Raw genomic sequence first — 21,180 nt, 5'->3', positions numbered from 1 at the left:
ATGCTCCAACCAAAAGACACAGACTGGCTGAATGGATACAAAAACAAGACCCATATATATGCTGTCTTCAAGAGACCCACTTCAGACCTAGGGACACATACAGACTGCAAGTGAGGGGATGGAAAAAGATATTCCATGCAAATGGATATCAAAAGAAAGCTGAAGTAGCAATTCTCATATCAGAAAAATAGACTTTAAAATAAAGACTATTACAAGAGACAAAGAAGGACACTACGTAATGATCAAGGGATCAATCCAACAAGAAGATATAACAATTGTAAATATTTATGCACACAACAGAAGAGCACCTCAATACATAAGGCAAATGTTAACAGCCATAAAAGGGGAAATTGACAGTAACACAATCATAGTAGGGGATGTTAACACCCCACCCTCACCAATGGACAGATCATCCAAAATGAAAATAAATAAGGAAACACAAGCTTTAAATGACACATTAGACCAGATGAACTTAATTGATATTTATAGGGCATTCCATCCAAAAACAACAGAATACATTGTCTTCTCAGGTGCTCATGGAACATTCTCCAGGATAGATCATATCTTGGGTCACAAATCAAGCCTTGGTAAGTTTAAGAAAACTGAAATCGTATCAAGTAACTTTTTCAACCACAATGCTTTGAGACTAGATATCAAATATAGAAAAAAATCTGTAAAAACTAGAAACACATGGAGGCTAAATAATACACTACTTAATAACCAAGAAATCACTGAAGAAATCAAAGAGGAAATCAAAAAATACCTAGAAACAAATGACAATAAAAACACTATGACCCAAAACCTATGGGATGCAGCAAAGGCAATTCTAAGAGGGAAGTTTATAGCAATATAATCCTACCTCAAGAAAAAAAAACTCTCAAATAAACAACCTAACCTTACACCTAAAGCAATTAGACAAAGAAGAACAAAAAACTCCAAAGTTAGCAGAAGGAAAGACATCATAAAGATCAGATCAGAAATAAATGAAAAAGAAATGAAGGAAACAATAGAAAAGATTAATAAAACTAAAAGCTGGTTCTTTGAGAAGATAAACAAAATTGGTAAACCATTAGCCAGACTCATCAAGCAAAAAAGGGAAAAGACTCAAATCAGTAGAATTAGAAATGAATAAGGAGAAGTAACAACCGACACTGCAGAAATACAGAGGATCATGAAAGATTATTACAAGCTACTATATGCCAATAAAATGGACAACCTGGAAGAAATGGACAAATCCTTACAAAGCACAACCCTCCGAGACAGAACAGGAAGAAACAGAAAATATAAACAGACCAATCACAAGCACTGAAACTGATACTGTGATTAAAAATCTTCCAACAAACAAAAGCCTAGACCATATGACTTCACAGGCGAATTTTATCAAACATTTAGAGAAGAGCTAACACCTATTCTTCTGAAACACTTCCAAAATATAGCATATGGAGGAACACTTCCAAACTCATTCTACGAGGCCACCATCACCCTGACACCAAAACCAGACAAAGATGTCACAAACAAAGAAAACTACAGGCCAATATCACTGACGAACATAGATGCAAAAATCCTCAAAAAAATACTAGCAAACAGAATCCAAAAGCACATTAAAAGGATCATACACCATGATTAAGTGGGGTTTATTCCAGGAATGCAAGGATTCTTCAATATATGCAAATCAATCAATGTGATACACCATATTAACAAAATGAAGAACAAAAACCATATGATCATCTCAAAAGATGTAGAAAAAGCTTTCAACAAAATTCAACATCCATTTATGATAAAAACCCTCCAAAAAGTAGACACAGAGGGAACTTACCTCAACATAATAAAGGCCATATATGACAAACCCACAGCCAACATCGTTCTCAATGGTGAAAAACTGAAACCATTTCCACTAAGATCAGGAATAAGACAAGGTTGCCCACTCTCACCACTATTATTCAACATAGTTTTGGAAGTTTTAGCCACAGCAATCAGAGAAGAAAAAGAAATAAACGGAATCCAAATTGGAAAAGAAGAAGTAAAACTGTCACGGTTTGCAGATGACATGATACTATACACAGAGAATCCTAAAGATGCGATCAGAAAACTACTAGAGCTAAGCAGTGAATTTGGTAAAGTAGCAGGATACAAAATTAATGCATAGAAATCTCTTGCATTCCTAAACAATAATGATGAAAAATCTGAATGAGAATTTAAGGAAACACTCCCACTTACCACTGCAACAAAAAGAATAAAATACCTATGAATAAACCTACCTAAGGAGACAAAAGACCTGTATGCAGAAAACTATAAGACCCTGATGAAAGAAATTAAAGATGATACAAACAGATGGAGAGATACACCGTGTTCTTGGACTGGAAGAATCAACATTGTGCAAATGACTATACTACCCAAAGCAATCTACAGATTCAATGCAATCCCTATCAAACTACCAATGGCATTTTTCACAGAATGAGAACAAAAAATTTCACAATTTGTATGGAAAGACAAAAGAACCCGAATAGCCAAAGCAATCTTGAGAAAGAAAAACGGAGCTGGAGGAATCACGCTCCCTGACTTCAGACTATACTACAAAGCTACAGTAATCAAGACAGTATGGTACTGGCACAAAAAACAGAAATATACATCAATGGAACAGGATAGAAAGCCCAGAGATAAACCCATGCATATATGGTCATCTTATCTTTGATAAAGGAGGCAAGGATATACAATGGAGAAAAGACAGCCTCTTCGATAATTGGTGCTGGGATAACTGGACAGCTATATATAAAAGAATGAAATTAGAACACTCCCTAACACCATACACAAAAATAAACCCAAAATGGATTACAGACCTAAATGTAAGGTCAGACACTATAAAACTCTTAGAGGGAAACATAGGCAGAACACTGTATCACATAAATCACAGCAAGATCCTTGATGACCCATCTCCTAGAAAATGGAAATAAAAACAAACAAATGGGACCTAATGAAACTTAAAAGCATTTGCACAGCAAAGGAAACCATAAAAAGACGAAAAGACAACCCTCAGAAGGGGAGAAAATATTTGCAAATGAAGCAACTGACAAAGGATTAATCTCCAAAAGTTACAAGCAGCTCATGCAGCTCAATATGAAAGAAACAAACAACCCAATCCAAAAAATGGGCTGAAGACCTAAACAGACGTTTCTCCAAAGAAGATATACAGATTGCCAACAGACACATGAAAGAATGCTCAACATCATTAATCATTAGGGAAATGTAAATCAAAACTACAATGAGGTATCACCTCATACTGGTCAGAATGGCCATCATCAAAAAATCTACAAACAATAAATGTTGGAGAGGGTGTGGAGAAAATGGAACCCTCTTGCACTGTTGGTGGTAATGTAAACTGATACAGCCACTATGGAGAACAGTATGGAGATTCCTTAAATAACTAAAAGTAGAACCATATGATTCAGCAATCCCATACTGGGCATATACCCTGAGAAAGCCATAATTCAAAAAGAGACATGTACCACAATGTTCATTGCAGCACTATTTACAATAGCCAGGACATGGAAGCAACCTAAATGTCCATCAACAGATGAATGGATAAAGAAGATGTGGCCCATATATACAATAGAATATTACTCAGCCATAAAAAGAAATGAAACTGAGTTATTTGTAGTGAGGTGGATGGACCTAGAGTGTCACACAGAGCGAAGTAAGTCATAAAGAGAAAAACAAGTACCGTATGCTAACACATATATATGGGTTCTAAAAAAAATGGTTCTGAAGAACCTAGGGGCAGGACAGGAATAAAGACACAGATGTAGAGAATGGAGTTGAGGACCTGGGGAGGAGGAAGGGTAAGCTGGGACGAAGTCAGATAGTGGCATGGACTTATACATACTATGAAATGTGAAATAGATAGCTCTTGGGAAGCAGCCGCATAGCACAGGGAGATCAGCTTGGTGCTTTTTGACCACCTACAGGGGTGGGATAGAGAGTGTGGGAGGGAGACGCAAGAGGGAGGAGATATGGGGATATTAGTATATGTATAGCTGATTCACTTTGTTATAAATCAGAAACTAACACACCATTGTAAAGCAATTATACTCCAATTAATATGTAAAAAAAATATGTATCTGAATATTTTTTAACAGTTTTTTAAAATTTTTATTGGAGTATAGTTGATTTGTATCTGAATATTTCTTTGCATTTTCCCTTATTTGGTGAAATGGTAGAAAAGGGGAAATACAATTTATTTGAAAAAAAAATTGTATTTGAAAAAAGATTTAAAAAATAACAGTATACATTCAAAAAATAGTGATACTTGAACGTCATCCTGAATGTTACATTATGTTGAAAAATAAAATCTATGATTAAAATGCATTCTAGAAATATATCTTTCATGTCTCTGTCTAACAGGCAGGTATATTTGGTGATTTCATAAAGCATTTGCTTCTTGGTATTGAAAACTCCTGTTCCTTTTCAGTTTACTTTTGGCAATTTTATATTTTAATTCAAATGTCTTTTTCTTCAAAAATTTGTTATGTAAGAAAGCAGGGGTTCATTTGTGTATTTAATATTGAGAATATTCATTTAGTTATTTATGCATTGGACAAACATTTATTAAGCATCTGTCTCAGATTTAGAAGCAGGATATACTATAGTAACAAACCAGAAACAAAGACCCCTGTACACATACAGCTTGCATTCTGATTAGGAAAATGTAGACATTAAACAATCAACTGATTATCTATCAGGTGATGATTCATGTTAGGAAGAGGAAAATAAATAAAACTACTCTGTAGTGGGTTGACTCTAGGATGAGAATAACTTGAAAGAGACCTGAAAGAAGTGAGGGAGGGAATCATGTGACTACTGGAGAAAACACATTCCAGGACCAACTAAAACAAAGCCTGTTGAGTCAGGGGCTTTTACAGCATGATTAAGGAACAGCAGGGAGGCCAATGTGGGCACAGCAAGGTGAACAAGAGTGTGGAGAAGGAGATTACGAAGTTAGGGAGGATAGGAGACCAAATCACAGAGCAACTGATAGTGCATGGTGAGAACATTGATCTTTATTAGTCTGAGTGAGATGGATAGCCACTGGAAAATTTGGAGCAATGTGTCACTCTTTTAAATTTGATATATTTTTTAAAAAGATTTCTGTGGTAGCTGAGTGGAGAGTAGCCTGGATAAGTGCAAAGATGGAGTAGGGACACCAGTTATGAGACTACTGAAATAATCCAAGCTAAAGATAATGCTGGCTTACATGAGAGTGGTTACCGTGGAGACGGTAAGAAATGGTTGGATTCTGGATAATTTCTATGATATTATTTTGAAAAATTGATGATGAATTTGAAACAGGTGGGTAGGGGGCAGGGCACACCCTTTAAAAGAATGACATAGCCGGAGGACACAACATAAACTGATTAGAACCAAATAGGTCCAAGATGGCAGAAGATTTGACTTCCAATGGACCTTGAGCCTCATTATATGCTCACTGTAATATAACAGAATATGCTAAATGACACACCCACCAGCACCATGTCAGTTCCAAGGCTGAACATAAAGGTCAGAAGTGGGCGGTGGCCCAATTCCTGGAAATCGTCACCCCTTCTCCAAAATAGCTGGAATACTCCTCCCACTTGTTAGCCTATGAAATCACCCACCCCTATAAAAACTGACAACCTCATACGTTAGGGCCACTCTCGCCTTCTGAGATGGCCCACACTCTGTCTGTGGAGTGTGTTTCTCTCTAAATAAATCCACTTCTTACCTATCACTTTGTCTCTCACCGAATTCTTTCTGTGATGAGATATCAAGAACCTGAGCTTCAATGTTATACATATATACAATGGAATATTACTCAGCCAGAAAAAGGAATGAAACTGGGTCATTTGTAGAGATGTGGGTGGACCTAGAAACTGTCATAAGGAGTGAAGTCAGAAAGAGAAAAACAAATGTCATATATTAACGCACATATGTGGAATCTAGAAAAATGGTACAAATGAACCGGTTTGCAAGGCAGAAATAGAGACACAGATGTAGGGAACAAACGTATGGACACCAAGGGGGGAAAGTGGCAGGGGAGGGGGTTGGGTGGGATGAATTAGGAGATTGGGACTGACATATATACACTAATATGTATAAAATAGATAACTAATAAAAAAAAAAAAAAAGAAAAAGAACCTGAGCTTCATTAAGTCCTGAGACCTGGTGTGTGATCTCAGTTAAAAGACTGTGAGTTCAAGTCCCAATCTGGGTTTTGCCTGGGTTTGAGTCCGGGTACGTGCGTTCAATTCCAATCTGGGTTTAGGCAGGGTTTGAGTCCTGGTGTGTGGGTTCAAGTCCCAATCTGAGTTACACGGTTTCAAATTAGATGTGTGATGTGGAGAGCGGGAAAAGATGTCTTTTGTAATTTTTCTCTGTGCATCTCAAGGAAGGGAGTTGCTAATTATTGAGATGAGGAACACTGTCAACCTAATAAAATAACCTTGGGGATTGAGGGAGCATGGTATAAAATGTTTCACTGCAGACATGTTACATGTTAGATGCCTATTCAACAGGTAGGTGGAGATGCCAGGCCGACTAACAGTTGCATGAATGGTTTTTCAGGGGGAGAGTTTGGGATGCAAGTATAAGTTCGTGATCAGCCTCAAATAAATTATATTTAAAACCAAGAGATGAGATGTTATCTCCCAGGTAGTTAATGAAGATAGAGGAGCTATCTAAGAACAAATCCTGTAATAATCTAATGTTTAGAAATTTTTAAAGATGAGGAGAAATCCCCATAGCAAACAGAGAAGAAATAAATACTAGGTTGAAAAGAAAAAAGTGATATTTCTTAGCAATCAAAAACAAAGGTGATGAAGAAAGAGTCAAAAGTGATGTTGAGGCTTCTATGCTTAAGTTACTAGAAGACTAATGATGACATTATTTATGACATTAGACAAAGGAGAGGAGAAATTTTGTAAAATACCTCTGGAGGACAAAAACCAAAGACAATATATCTTTCTTAAGGCTCACAACACATTTCATTTGATGTCCCAATACAACCTAGCACAGATAGCAGTTATCAAAAAATTATTGATTAAGAAGTGTCAAGAGAGTAAATATTCCTTTGATAACTTAAGGTCATGATTTATGGGGTAGATAACAGACAATATGTACGTTAATATGTAAAGTTGAATTTTTGCATACTATAGTATGCTTGGTTCAGTCTAATCCTTTTTATCTTCTCTTCTTTGGATCTGCTATACAAAGATAAATAGGATTACTGCTGATTATTCTACTTTGAATTAGAATGCTTTTGTTAGTAGTTGAGATATAAAACAGTAATAAAGAAATAAATATTGGAATTTTAAAATGTGAGCTTTGAACTCAACATAGGAGCACCTCAGTACATGAGGCAAATGCTAACAGCTATAAAAGAGGAAATGACAGTAACACAATAATAGTGGGGGACTTCAACACCTCACTTACACCAAAGGACAGATCATCCAGACAGAAAATTAATAAGGAAACACAAGCTTTAAATGACACAATAGACTAGATAGATTTAATTGATATTTATAGGACATTCCATCCAAAAACAGCAGATTACACGTTCTTCTCAAGTGCACATGGAACATTCTCCAGGAGAGATAACACCTTGGGTTACAAATCAAGCCTCAGTAAATTTAAGAAAATTGAAATCATATCAAGCATCTTTTCTGACCACAATGCTATGAGATTAGAAATCAATTACAGGGAATAAAACGTAAAAAACACAAGCACATGGAGACTAAACAATACATTACTAAATAACCAAGAGATCACTGAAGAAATCAAAAAATACCTAGAGACAAATTACAACAAAAACACGATGATCGAAAACCTATGGGATGCAGCAAAAGCAGTTCTAAAAGGGAAGTTTATAGCTATACAATCCTATTTCAAGAAACAAGAAAAATCTGAAATAAACAATCTAACCTTATACCTAAAGGAACTAGAGAAAGAAGAACAAACAAAACCCAAAGTTAGCAGAAGGAAAGAAATCGTAAAGATCAGAGCAGAAATAAATGAAACAGAAACAAAGAAAACAATAGCAAAGATCAATAAAAATAAAAGCTGGTTCTTTGAGAAGATAAACAAAATTGATAAACCTTCAGCCAGACTCATCAACAAAAAGAGGGAGAGGACTCAAATCAGTAAAATTAGAAATGAAAAAGGAGAAGTTACAACAGACACCGCAGAAATAAAAAGCATCCTAAGAGACTACTACAAGCAACTCTATGCCAATAAAATGGACAACCTGGAAGAAATGGACAAATGCTTAGAAAGGTATAACCTTCCAAGACCGAACCAGAAAGAAATAGAAAACGTGAACAGACTAATCACAAGTAATGAAATTGAAACTGTGATTAAAAATCTTCCAACAGGGGCTTCCCTGGTGGTGCAGTGGTTGAAAGTCTGCCTGCCGATGCAGGGGGCACGGGTTCGAGCCTTGGTCTGGGAAGATCCTACATGCCGCGGAGCAACTAGGCCCGTGTGCCACAACTACTGAGCCTGCGCGTCTGGAGCCTGTGCTCCACAACAAGAGAGGCCGCGACAGTGAGAGGCCCGCACACCGCGATGAAGAGTGGCCCCCACTTGCCACAACTAGAGAAAGCCCTCGCACAGCAACGAAGACCCAACACAGCCAAAAATAAATAAATAAATAAATAAATTTATTAAAAAAAAAAAAAAAAGGTGAAGCTCAGTGAGACTAAATGGCTTCCCTGATGTCCCCAAACTAGTGACAGAACCCAGACTACAATCCAAATTTCTAAAAAAAAAAAAAAAAAAAAATCTTCCAACAAACAAAAGTCCAGGACCAGATGGCTTCACAGGTGAATTCTATCAAACATTTAGAGAAGACCTAACACCCATCCTTCTCAAACTCTTCCAAAAAATTGCAGAGGAAGGAACACTCCCAAACTCATTCTACGAGGCTACCATCACCTTGATACCAAAACTAGATAAAAATACTACAAAAAAATAAAATTACAGGCCAATATCACTGATGAATATAGATGCAAAAATCCTCAACAAAATACTAGCAAACAGAATCCAACAACACATTAAAAGGATCATACACCATGATCAAGTGGAATTTATCCCAGGGATGCAAGGATTCTTCAATGTACACAAATCAATCAATGTGATATACCATATTAACAAATTGAAGAATAAAAACCATATGATCATCTCAATACATGCAGAAAAAGCTTTTGACAAAACTCAGCACCGATTTATGATAAAAACTCTCCAGAAAGTGGGCATGCAGGGAACCTACCTCAACATAATAAAGGCCATCTATGACAAACCCACAGCAAATATTATTTTCAATGGGGAAAAACTGAAAGCATTTCCTCTAAGATCAGGAACAAGACAAGGATATCCAGCCTTGCCACTATTATTCAACATAGTTTTGGAAGTCTTAGCCACAGCAATAGAAGGAGAAATAAAAGGAATCCAAATCAGAAAAAAAGACGTAAAACTGTCACTGTTTGCAGATGACATGAAAACAGTGATACATAGAAAATCCTAAAATTGCCACCAGAAAACTACTATAGCTACTAATGAATTTGGTGAAGTTGCAGGATACAAAATTCACAGAAATCTCTTGCATTCCTATACACTAACAACGAAAGATCAGAAAGAGAAATTAAGGAAACAATCCCATTTACCATTGCAACAAAAAGAGTAAAATACCTAGGAATAAACCTACCTAAGGAGGCAAAAGACCTGTATTCAGAAAACTCTAAGCCACTGATGAAAGAAATCAAAGATGACACAAACAGATGGAGAGACATACCATGTTCTTGGATTGGAAGAATCAATATTGTGAAAATGACTATACCACCCAAAGCAATCTACAGATTCAATGCAATCCCTATCAAATTACCAGTGGCATTTTTTACAGAACTAGAACAAAACATCTTAAAATATTTATGGAGACACAAAAGACCCCGAATAGCCAAAGCAATCTTGAGGGAAAAAAATGGAGCTGGAGGAATCAGACTCCTTGACTTCAGACTATACTACAAAGCTACAGTAATCAAGATAATATGGTACTGGCACAAAAACAAAAATATAGATCAATGGAACAGGATAGAAAGCCCAGAGATAAACCCACACACCTATGGTCAACTAATCTATGACAAAGGAGGCAAGGATATACAATGGAGAAAAGACAGCCTCTTCAATAAGTGGTGCTGGGAAAACTGGACAGCTACATGTAAAAGAATGAAATTAGAACACTTCCTAACACCATACACAAAAATAAACTCAAAATGGATTAAAGACCTAAATGTAAAACCAGACACTATAAAAGTTTTAGAGCAAAACATAGGCAGAACACTCTTTGACATAAATCACAGCAAGATCTTTTTTGACCCACCTCCTAGAGTAATGGAAATAAAAACAAAAATAAATGAATGGGACCTAATGAAACTTAAAAGCTTTTGCACAGCACAGGAAACCATAAACAAGACAAAAAGACAACCCTCAGAATGGGAGAAAATATTTGCAAACAAATCAACTGACAAAGGATTAATCTCCAAAATATATAAACAGTTCATGCAGCTCCATATTAAAAAAATCACCCAATTAAAACATGGGCAGAAGTCCTAAATAGACATGTCTCCAAAGAAGACATACAGATGGTCAAGAGGCACATGAAAAACTGCTCAACATCACTAATTATTAGAGAAATGCAAATCAAAACTACAATGAGGTATCACCCCGCACCAGTTAGAATGGGCATCATCAGAAAATCTACAAACAACAAATGCTGGAGAGGGTGTGGAGAAAAGGGAGCCCTCTTGCACTGTTGGTGGGAATGTAAATTGATACAGCCACTATGGAGAACAGTATGGAGGCTCCTTAAAAAACTAAAAATAGAATTACCATATGACCCAGCAATCCAACTACTTGCATATACCCAGAGAAAACCATAATTCAAAAAGACACATGCACCCCAATATTCATTGCAGCACTATTTACAATAGCCAGGTCATGGAAGCAATCTAAATGCCCATCGACGGACAAATGGATAAAGAAGATATGGTACATATATACAATGGAATATTACTCAGCCATAAAAAGGAACGAAATTGGGTCATTTATAGAGACGTGGGTGGGCCTATAGACTGTCATACAGAGTGAAGTAAGTCACAAAGAGAAAAACAAATATTGTATATTAATGCATATATGTGGAAACTAGAAAAATGGCAGAGATGAACTGGTTTGCAAGCCAGAAATAGAGACACAGATGTAGAGAACAAAGGTATGGACTCCAAGGGGGGAAAGCGAGGTTTGGGTGGTGGTGGTGGGATGCACTGGGAGATTGGGATTGACATGTATACACTAATATGTATAAAACAGATAACTAATAAGAACCTGGTGTATAAAAAAATTAAATTAAAAAAAAGACGGTAATACAGAGAAAATTTTTCTCATTAAAAAATAAAATAAAATGTGAGCTTTGAAAATACACAAAAATTAATTTATTTTAAAAGGTAATTCCAAAACTTTAAAGATACTTAATTGTAAAATGTTAATAACACATGTTATGGAATTTGATAAATAGGTATAAGCTAACTGAGGCTTATTAGACTTTCATTGTTTTCTAAGTATAGAGAATTGGTTCACCTATGCACTACTGGGATAGTAATCAGGGTTATAAAATCACTGAAATTGGAAAGTGTCACTCACACCCCCACGTTTACTGGTTATATTACTTACAATGGCAGGAATTTTGAAATACTATTTTGCAAATTTAAATAGTCCCTTGAATTTCTTTATCAAATTTCCAAGGATTTCAGTTAAGATGATAAAATTTCAGTGCTTTTCACAGAGGAATAGAATTCTGAATGAGAACAGCAGATTGGGCTTACTAAGTCAAGCTCTGGCACAACTGACTCTGCACCCATGCACCTGCAAGCTGGCTATTATTCAAGCACTTTCTAGCAAGTTCTGTCCTGTATTGAGCTCTGAAGAAGTAGTTCCAGTTTCTTACTGACACTTCCAAATAAAATTCATCTTGAACACAATACAAGAAACCAAATTAAGTATTTTCCTCCTTCCAATATAACCTCCGTTTGATCACTGTCTCACATAATAAAATCACTAAACATCCCTGTGTGTTAAACTTAAAATTTCAGCAGGGTTAATTTTTATTTATTTATTCATTTATTTATTTATTTATTTATCTTTGATTTCTCCATTTCCTGTTGGTACCCTAGACATCTTCCAAAAGAATTCATATCAGTTACTTCATTCAGCTTATTAGAAACTCTCTTTAATTTAAAAACTAATTTCAATAGCCTTTTAGCTTATTATAAAAGTATTGTATGTTCATTGTAGAGGATTTAGAAAATGCAGATAAGCTGAGAGATAAAATTAATGCTTACTCATAATCCTACAAACCAGAGAGTATTATCATTAACATTATGGTGTTCATTAGTACAACATTTAATGTTCATATTGAAACTGTTAAACTCAGATTGGGACTTGAACACAGTGCCAGGACTCGAACCCAGCCAAAACCCAGATTGGGACTATGAACCCACAGTCTTTTAACTGAGGTCACACACCTGGTCTCAGGACTTAATGAAGCTCAGGTTCTTGATGTCTCATCGCAGAAAGAATTCAGTGAGAGACAAAGTGATAGGTAAGAAGTGGATTTATTTAGAGAGAAACACTCTCCACAGACAGAGTGTGGGCCATCTCAGAAGGCGAGAGTGGCCCCAGGGTATGGGGTTGTCAGTTTTTAAAGGGGTGGGTGATTTAATAGGCTAATGAGTGGGAGGAGTATTCCAGCTATTTTGGGGAAGGGGTGGGGATTTCCAGGAATTGGGACACCACCCACTTTTGACCTTTATGTTCAGCCTTGGAACTAACATGGTGCTGGTGGGTGTGTCATTTAGCATATTCTATTGCATTACAGTGAGCACATAATGAGGCTCAAGGTCCATTGGAAGTCAAATCTTGTGCCATCTTGGACCTATTTGATTCTAATCAGTTTATGTTGTGTCCTCGGGCTATGTCATTCTTGTAAAGGTTGTGCCCTGCCCCCTTCCCTCCTGTTTCAATACTAATTTACAAAATTTATGGAAAAATCATTGTATATATATACTGGTTTAACCTAGTTTTCAATGTTCGGTAAACATATTCCATTGCATTAATTTCTCCTCCAAGATAGACCCATCTTTTTTACTTAGTTAAGAGGAGCCACAATTTCTTTTTCTTAAAATAGTGTTTACTTAACTTAAAACTTATCTTTATACCAGCAATATAATATTCCATTAAGTAAATAGATCACAATTTACCTAATCCATCCCTATTGATAAGCTTATAAATTATTCTGTGATTTTAAACAATGTGTCTAAGGTCATCATTTTAGCTAAAGTTTTCCACTAGAATTCCTAATATGTCCCTACAAGAACTTGCTAGGGATGTTCATTTTTGTGGCATTTGAAACGTACTGTGCAGAGATCTGGTTTGCTTACCATTTTCTGCAGAGAGATTATATACTCTTTAACACGATGTTTTCAACCATTTGGGTTCAACTAGCCAGTAGCTTTTCCAGTCTCATGGTCCACTAGAATTGTATCCATTCACGCTACTGCAATCCAGTTACAATAAACCCTTCAGTTCTTTTGATTCAACTGCATATCTCTGCCTCTTGTTTAAAACATGTCAGGGGTTTTGATGCTGCTGAAAGACACGTCTTCTATGAAACTTCACTGCCCAAGTCTGTGTTGTCTTGGATAACACTTTTGCTCCCCAGTTTGCATTTCTGTGGTATTTAATGTCTCTAACAAACACTTCAGATGAAACTCCATGTAATAAAAGTATGTGAGACTGTATTTTCATCCTCCTCATTGTGCCTCACAAGAGGCCTGGGGCAGAGTATGTTGTAGCCATGCCTGCAGGTCCCCAGATGCCGTGCTCAAAAAGTGATATATATCCAATATTTGTATTACATCAAAAATCTCCTATGGTAAGTGTAGCTTCGACCTTGTGGAGTATGGTTTAAGTGTTTATGATATATGCTAAATATTACATCAAGAATTTTTTACATTTCTACAGAATAATATGAATTTTGAAAGTGAAGAGCCAAGGGGAGCATTAAATCTTTCTGGCACAGCTGAGGGCTCTGTGCACCAATGCAGCAGAGCACTGTCTAATACTCAACATTTCCAGTAAGACTGGCTCCCTACCGAATTCTGGACAACATCTTCATTGAACTTTCGGCCAATATTTAAATCAGTGAGATCTTTAGTTAACAATCTTTATTTCTTATTCATCCATTTGTCCTCAACCCTAACACATTTTAAATGCTCGATAAATATAAATGATTTCATAGAATTTTATATGGTTATATTAAAGATTTAATAGTTCAGAATGCATTGAAATCCCTAAAACTTTAAAAGTCTATAGCAATGTCAATGTTTCATGCAAAAAACTGTATTTTATATATTTTAATTTCTCAAGATTGCACAGAATTAGGGACTTCTCTGGCTTTCCAGAGGTTAAGACTCCATGCTTCCACTGCAGGGTGTGTGGGTTTGACCCCTGGTCAGGGAAATAAGATCCCACATGCCACGCGGTGCAGCCAAAAAGTAAAAAAAAAAAAAAAAGATTGCACAGAATTAGACTTTCTTTCCTCTATAAACACATTATTATACTGTGACACAATAAACATGATGGTACATCTTTTGTAAGAAATAAATGCCTTTTAAAAATGTTTGTTTAAATGTCTGTGAGATTTGCAGTCAGGTCTAATACAGTGATTTCAGCAAAATCAATATAAAATTATTACCGAATTTAAGATCAATTACCTGAACAGATTTGGTTTGCAACTTTTAATATGGTTTCTTGTATAACAATATTCTCATTATGCTTCTTTTTAAAACTGGAATTTTACTAAATGCAATTTTCCCATTTGATAGGGCAAGTGTTTAAAAATAGTCAGAAAGTAAATGCAAAATACATACCTTCTATCATTTGATTTTTAATAGGTCTGTGTATGTGAATGGTCCCTACAAACTATCAGAAACATAATAGAGTCATTTTGGTAATAATTTAACATACTTATTCTCATACTTTTCTTTTCATAATGCTATCCACAGAAATTAGAAGAATCAAGGAAAATTCATCCTTCATGCACAGATTTTGTTCATTATCTTCTAAAATATAAGATGCTGTTGCCAAGGGAGAAAGTATCTGTGCTTGAAAAGAACAAAAGCAGAAGTATAATCTCTGCCTGAACCTGGAGCGAAAAGTGGTGGTGTTAGGACTACTTTGAATCCTGTATCTTAGCGGTTCTCAACGGAGGGCAGTTTCATCGTCCCCCAGGAGAAATTTGTCATGGTCTGCAGACATATTTTGTTGTCTCAAGTGGAGGGTGCTACCAGCATCTACTGGGTAGAGGCCAGGAATGCTGTGAAATCTCCTATGATGCCAGGATACATAACCACAACCACAGGATGTCGAGAATGTCAAGGCTGAGAAATACTGGTCTAGCGTTTATCAGCCCTAAGACTCCTTTTACGGATTTCTCTTCCCCCACCTGGATGTTAGTTAAAACCAGTCCTTGTGGTTAAGAAACACAAAGACATCTATTAGATCCCATGAAATCTGTGATATTTCCATTTTTGGTCCAAAGTTACTCAAACCCCAGACATACATGTAAAAAGGTAAAAGCACTCATAAGGCATTTCTTTATTTTTTTAATTTTAATTTTTATTTATTTATTTATTTTTAGGCCATGCCACGTGGCATGCGGGATCTTAGTTCCCCGACCAGGGATCTAGCCCGTGCCCCATGCAGTGGAAGCGCGGAGTCTTAACCACTGGACCACCAGGGAAGTCCAATCATAAGCCATTTCTTAATTGCTTTCTCATACACTGATATACCCACGCTCATTTTCTTTCTTTGTTTGTTTGTTTTTTCCTCAGTAGTTCATTTTTAAGAATGAAAGAATAAACTGATCGAATATGAAGGAATATTTGAAGTTCTTAATTTCAAAGAACATTCATTCTGATTGCTGAGTGTTTTTTTATAGCTCTTGCTATAATAAATGGGAGTGAGAATCTACAGGATTAATGAGGGTTGCTCAAAGACGCATATTTTCATGCAAATTTCCTAGTCACCCTAAATTATATCACCTGTAAGATTCAGTCAGCAAACATGGAGAAGTAGGACTTTAGAAATAAATGAAACCATTTCCTTACATCAAGGGCTGGCAAATTACAACCCACAGGCCACTCTCAGCCAGCCATCTGATTCTGTAAATACACTGAAGGATGGCCAGATTAATTCATTAACGTATTGCCCATGGCTACTTTCCTGTTACAGTGCAAATTTGAGTAGTTGCAATAGGAACTATACTGTCTTTAAAGTTTAAAATATTTACTCCCTGGCCCTTTACGAAAAAAAAAAAAATTGTCAACCCCAAATATTAAAGTGCAGGTCTTCTGGCCACAGGGAGCCTGAGGACAGAGGTCTGGAGCCTGAGTGGTTTCTTCTTCATTTGTAAGGTCTCTGAGTCTGTCTGCAGAAATTGAGGACAATACACAGTCTGAAAATTAGTGACTTAGATCTTTTAAGTACCCATAAATACTGCAGACTGCAGGAGAAAAAAAGTAAAAGGCAATGTAAATTGGGTACAAGAAGGTATCCAAAGTTACACGAAACAGACACAAAGTGTTATCTCTTAAGAAGCCTTTCTTCTGACATACAATGGTGTGATCTCTTACAAAAGAAGATGGATGTTCAAGTCCAAGCTCTCAACTGTACACCCATCCTCCAAACTGTATACCCAAACCTCTGCTCCTCAGCAAATAGCAACCACATTTACCCCGTTGCTTAGAACAAAAAGTTTGGCAGCATCTTTAATTCTTCTCTTTCCCTCACTTTCTACATCCAATCCATCATTAGTCCTATTAACTAACCTTCTAAACAATTCACCACTGCTACCACTCTGACCCAACACTTCTCTATGGCAATAGTCTCCCAATTGATTCCTTGTTTGCACACTTGCCCTCATAAGATCTATTTTACACAAAGCAGAGTAAATTTTTTTTTTGGCCACGTTGGGTCTTCATTGCTGCGTGAGGGCTTTCTCTACTTGCGGCGAGCGGGGGCTACTCTTCGTTGCGGTGCGCAGGCTTCTCCTTGTGGTGGCTTCTCTTGTTGCAGAGCACAGGCTCTAAGCGCACAGGCTTCAGTAGTTGCAGCATGCGGGCTCAGCAGTTGCAGCATGCGGGCCCTAGAGTGCATGGGCTTCAGTAGTTGTGGCGCACGGGCTCAGTAGTTGTGGCTCGCAGGCTCTAGAGCGCAGGTTCAGTAGTCGTGGCGCATGGGCTTAGTTGCTCCACGGCATGTGGGATCTTCCCAGACCAGGGATCAAACCCCTGTCCCCTGCGTTGGCAGGCGGAATCTTAACCACTGCGCCACCAGGGAAGTCCCCAGAGTAAATTTTTAAAATACAAATTATACAACCCACTCCACTCTATAATACCTCTCCCCACTTTCACAATTAGAATAAAATCCCATCTTTTCCCTTGAATTATAGAGCTGTGAGTGACTAGTCTCTGGCTACTTCTCTGACCTTGTCTCCTATATCTTTTTCCTTTGCCTACACAGAGATGCTGGCCTTCCTTCTCTTTTTGCAGGGTAATTCGATCACTTCTGCCTATCCATTCTTTTTCTGGGGAGGTGCTTTCTCCCAAACTTTGTTGTACATATTCCTTCTAGAGGGTTTAAATGGAGCTGGAGGAATTTTAGCTTGATTCTTGCTGTGGAGGTAGCAATAGGTTTAGCATTTGCACTATTTTAATTGGCTTTCTATAGACACTTTTAATATATTATTTTCTCGGAGATGTCTTCCCCTTCAATCCCCCATTCTTTATAGAATGTCTTATACTTTTTTAAAGTCTGCTTCACTGAGGTGTAATTTATATTCAGTTATAAGTTTTCTTTTCAATGAGTTTCGGCGAATATATTCAATATACAGGTGTGTAAACATCACTTACATCAAGATATAGAACATTTCCGTCACTCTTAAAACTTACTCTGAGTACCTTTGCTATTAACAAACTGCCCTCACCTTGAGCCCATGGCAATCACTGATCTGCCTTCAAGTAAATGAAATCAAACCATATGCAGTCTTTTGTGTCTGGTTCCTTTCACATATGATTATTTTTTGTAGTTTCATCCATTTCATTGAATGAATTTGGAGTTCATTTCCTTTTGTTGCTTTTTATGCATTGTGTAGATGCACCACCTATTTGTTTATTCATTTACCAGGTGATGGACTTTTGAGGTGTTTCCTGTTTTGGGCTATTATGATTTAAGTTGCTATAGACATTTGAGTCATTTTCATATGACATTAGTTTTCATTCCTATAAGAGAAATTGCTGAGGTGTACGATGAAGTATATGTATAACCTTGAAAAATATATTTCAAGGTGTTATACAATTGACTTCATGTTCATTTTTGTGCATTGTGTGGATTCATTTTTTCTCATATGGATATAGAAACACCATATGTTGAAAATACTGTCCTTTTTCCATTGAGCTACCCTAGCACTATTGCCAAAAAATAATCACTCATATATGTGCAGGTTGATTTATGAATTCTTTATTCTGTCCATTGATCTATATGTTTATCCTCACTTTATTAATGTACTTTAATAATAAGTCTTTCTGACTTCATTCTGTATGACAGACTCTAGGTCCATCCACATCCCTACAAATGACCCAATTTCGTTCCTTTTTTTGGCTAACATTCCATTGTATATATGTACCACATCTTCTTTATCCATTCATCTGTGATGACCTAGATAGGTGGGATGGGGTGGGGAGTGGGAGGGAGGTCCAAGAGGGAGGGGAATATATGTATACATATAGCTGATTCACTTCATTGTACAGCAGAAACTAACACAACACTGTAAAGCAACTACACTCCAATTTTTTAAAAATTGAAAAAAAAAAAATAAGTCTTAAAATTACATATTGTGAGTCATCAATTTAGTCCTTTCCTAAAATTGTTTTGGCTATTCTAGACCCTTACACTTCCATATAAATTTTTGAATCAGCTTGTAAATTTCTATGAGAATGTTTTTGGGGTTTTTTGATCAGGATTTTAGTAAATCTATAAATCAAGTTGGGTGCAATATATACCTTAGCGATACTGAGTCTTCTGATTTGTGAACATAGTATATATCGTCATTTATTTAGGTTTTGTAATTTCTATTAAAGAGGAATGCTTTCATAGGTTTAAGTTTATAGGTCTTACACATATTTTATTAAATCTATTCCTAAGAATTTCATATTTTGAAGCTATCCTAAATGGTATTTTAAGTTTTCAATTGGCATATTTTTATTCTTTGTATAAATCTTTTCACCATTTGTTATTTCTCTATTGGATTATTTGTTTAACTTACTTATATTGCTTTTTTTTCCCTGCTAAAAAGTAAGCTTCTTCACAAGTGTCTATGTATTTTGATCACTACCACCTCCTCTGTCCTATAAAATTACTGGAGCACTGAAATAACCTAAGTAAGTATTCATCAATGAATGAATGGATAAAGGATTTGTAATATATATAAAATCAAATATTATTTAGCCATTTGTGACATGGATGGACCTTGAGGGCATTATGCTAAGTGACATAAGTCAGACAGAAAAAAGCCAAATTCTATATACCATATGATCTCTCCTATATGTAGCATGTAAAAAACAAAGAAACATAAGCAGAAAACAAAACAAATTTTAAAAAAAGCTCATAGATACAGAGAACAGATTGGTGGTTGCCAGAGGTGATGGTGGGGGGTAGAGGGTGAGACTAATGGGTAAATTTTAATTTCTCTTTTTTTAATTTAACTGAATTGAATATTTTTTTAGAAGTACTGGTGCACATCAATTTCTCAGTAATTATTTATTCCTCTATGAGTGTACAACATATGTGACACTGGAAACATTGTTTAATTTCTCTATGTTTCTTCATATACAGGTATATAAATATTTATATATGTAAATATGAATATCTATATATGTATAAACAATAAAACAATAGTACTTACCCTCCCTGAGATTTATAACTATTAAATCATATCATTTTATAAAAACTTTAACACAGCCTGAAAGGCACTAACTATACTGTATTTCTTAGTGTTTTTCTATAAAGAAAAACACATCATATTCCTATGGCTGATTGGCTAATAGATGGAGTGGATTTGTTTTACTTTAGTTCTTTCTCCAAGGAAATGTTGTCTACATAACATTGTTATTTATGACATTAGTTCTCAGCTGAACTAGGTTTTATAAATTAATTATAGTCTGAAGATATACAAAAAAAAATCCTGAAATTGCTCCTTGAAAATTTTAGAATTAACAGCTCATTAGTTCACTCCATCACTAATAACTGCCCCTAATTCATTTCTTAAATATATAAAAAGAAAAACCTAATTTTAAGTAATTTTTTAAATTATAATTTTGGGACATACTCTGGGACTCTTGATCTTGAGATCAGTGTTCTTACTAATTTTTCATTTTGTAAAGATGACTCATCTCTTCAAAAAAATCATTTGATTTAGTGATTTCAGAAAGATAGGCCTTGGACTGCTCTGGCTACTCACCTCAGTGATTAAGATATATCTAGTAGTTATTCTGCAACTTCCCTGTGCTCAGCTTTAATGATTCTTCTTTTGGTGTGGGAGGTGGGTAGAGGGTGGGCTTGTGTTAACACAAATATAAAAGCAAATCCTTATATGTTTACTTTCAAAGAGTTGGTCAGCTATTAACAAGACAGGAACTCCATGAGTTATTAAAAGTGGTTGGGGTTTAATTACATTTAGAAAACTTTCAAACAAAACCATAAAACTGTCTTTACTCTTTGGAGCAGTGAGCTCTCACGGTCTTATCACTCAGCCGTGCCCTGTGTAAATGTCAAGTGATCAGGCATCTTGACTACAAGACACAGCACCAGATTTCATCTCCTCGCTCTTCATAATAAAGTGTTATGAACGTTCTGAACACTTTGTTCCTTAGGTTTCATGTCCAGACTGCTGGGGTCGGGGGAGGGGAGAATATGTTAATGGGTCCAAGTTACTGGTCCATTTTACTTTCTTCACTGTCAGTTTGGTGAAAGACACTCAAATGGAAT

This window comes from Eubalaena glacialis, chromosome 4 (genome assembly GCF_028564815.1).
Source record: "Eubalaena glacialis isolate mEubGla1 chromosome 4, mEubGla1.1.hap2.+ XY, whole genome shotgun sequence".
NCBI lineage: Eukaryota > Metazoa > Chordata > Mammalia > Artiodactyla > Balaenidae > Eubalaena > Eubalaena glacialis.
Note: the sequence above shows the minus strand (reverse complement) of the source record.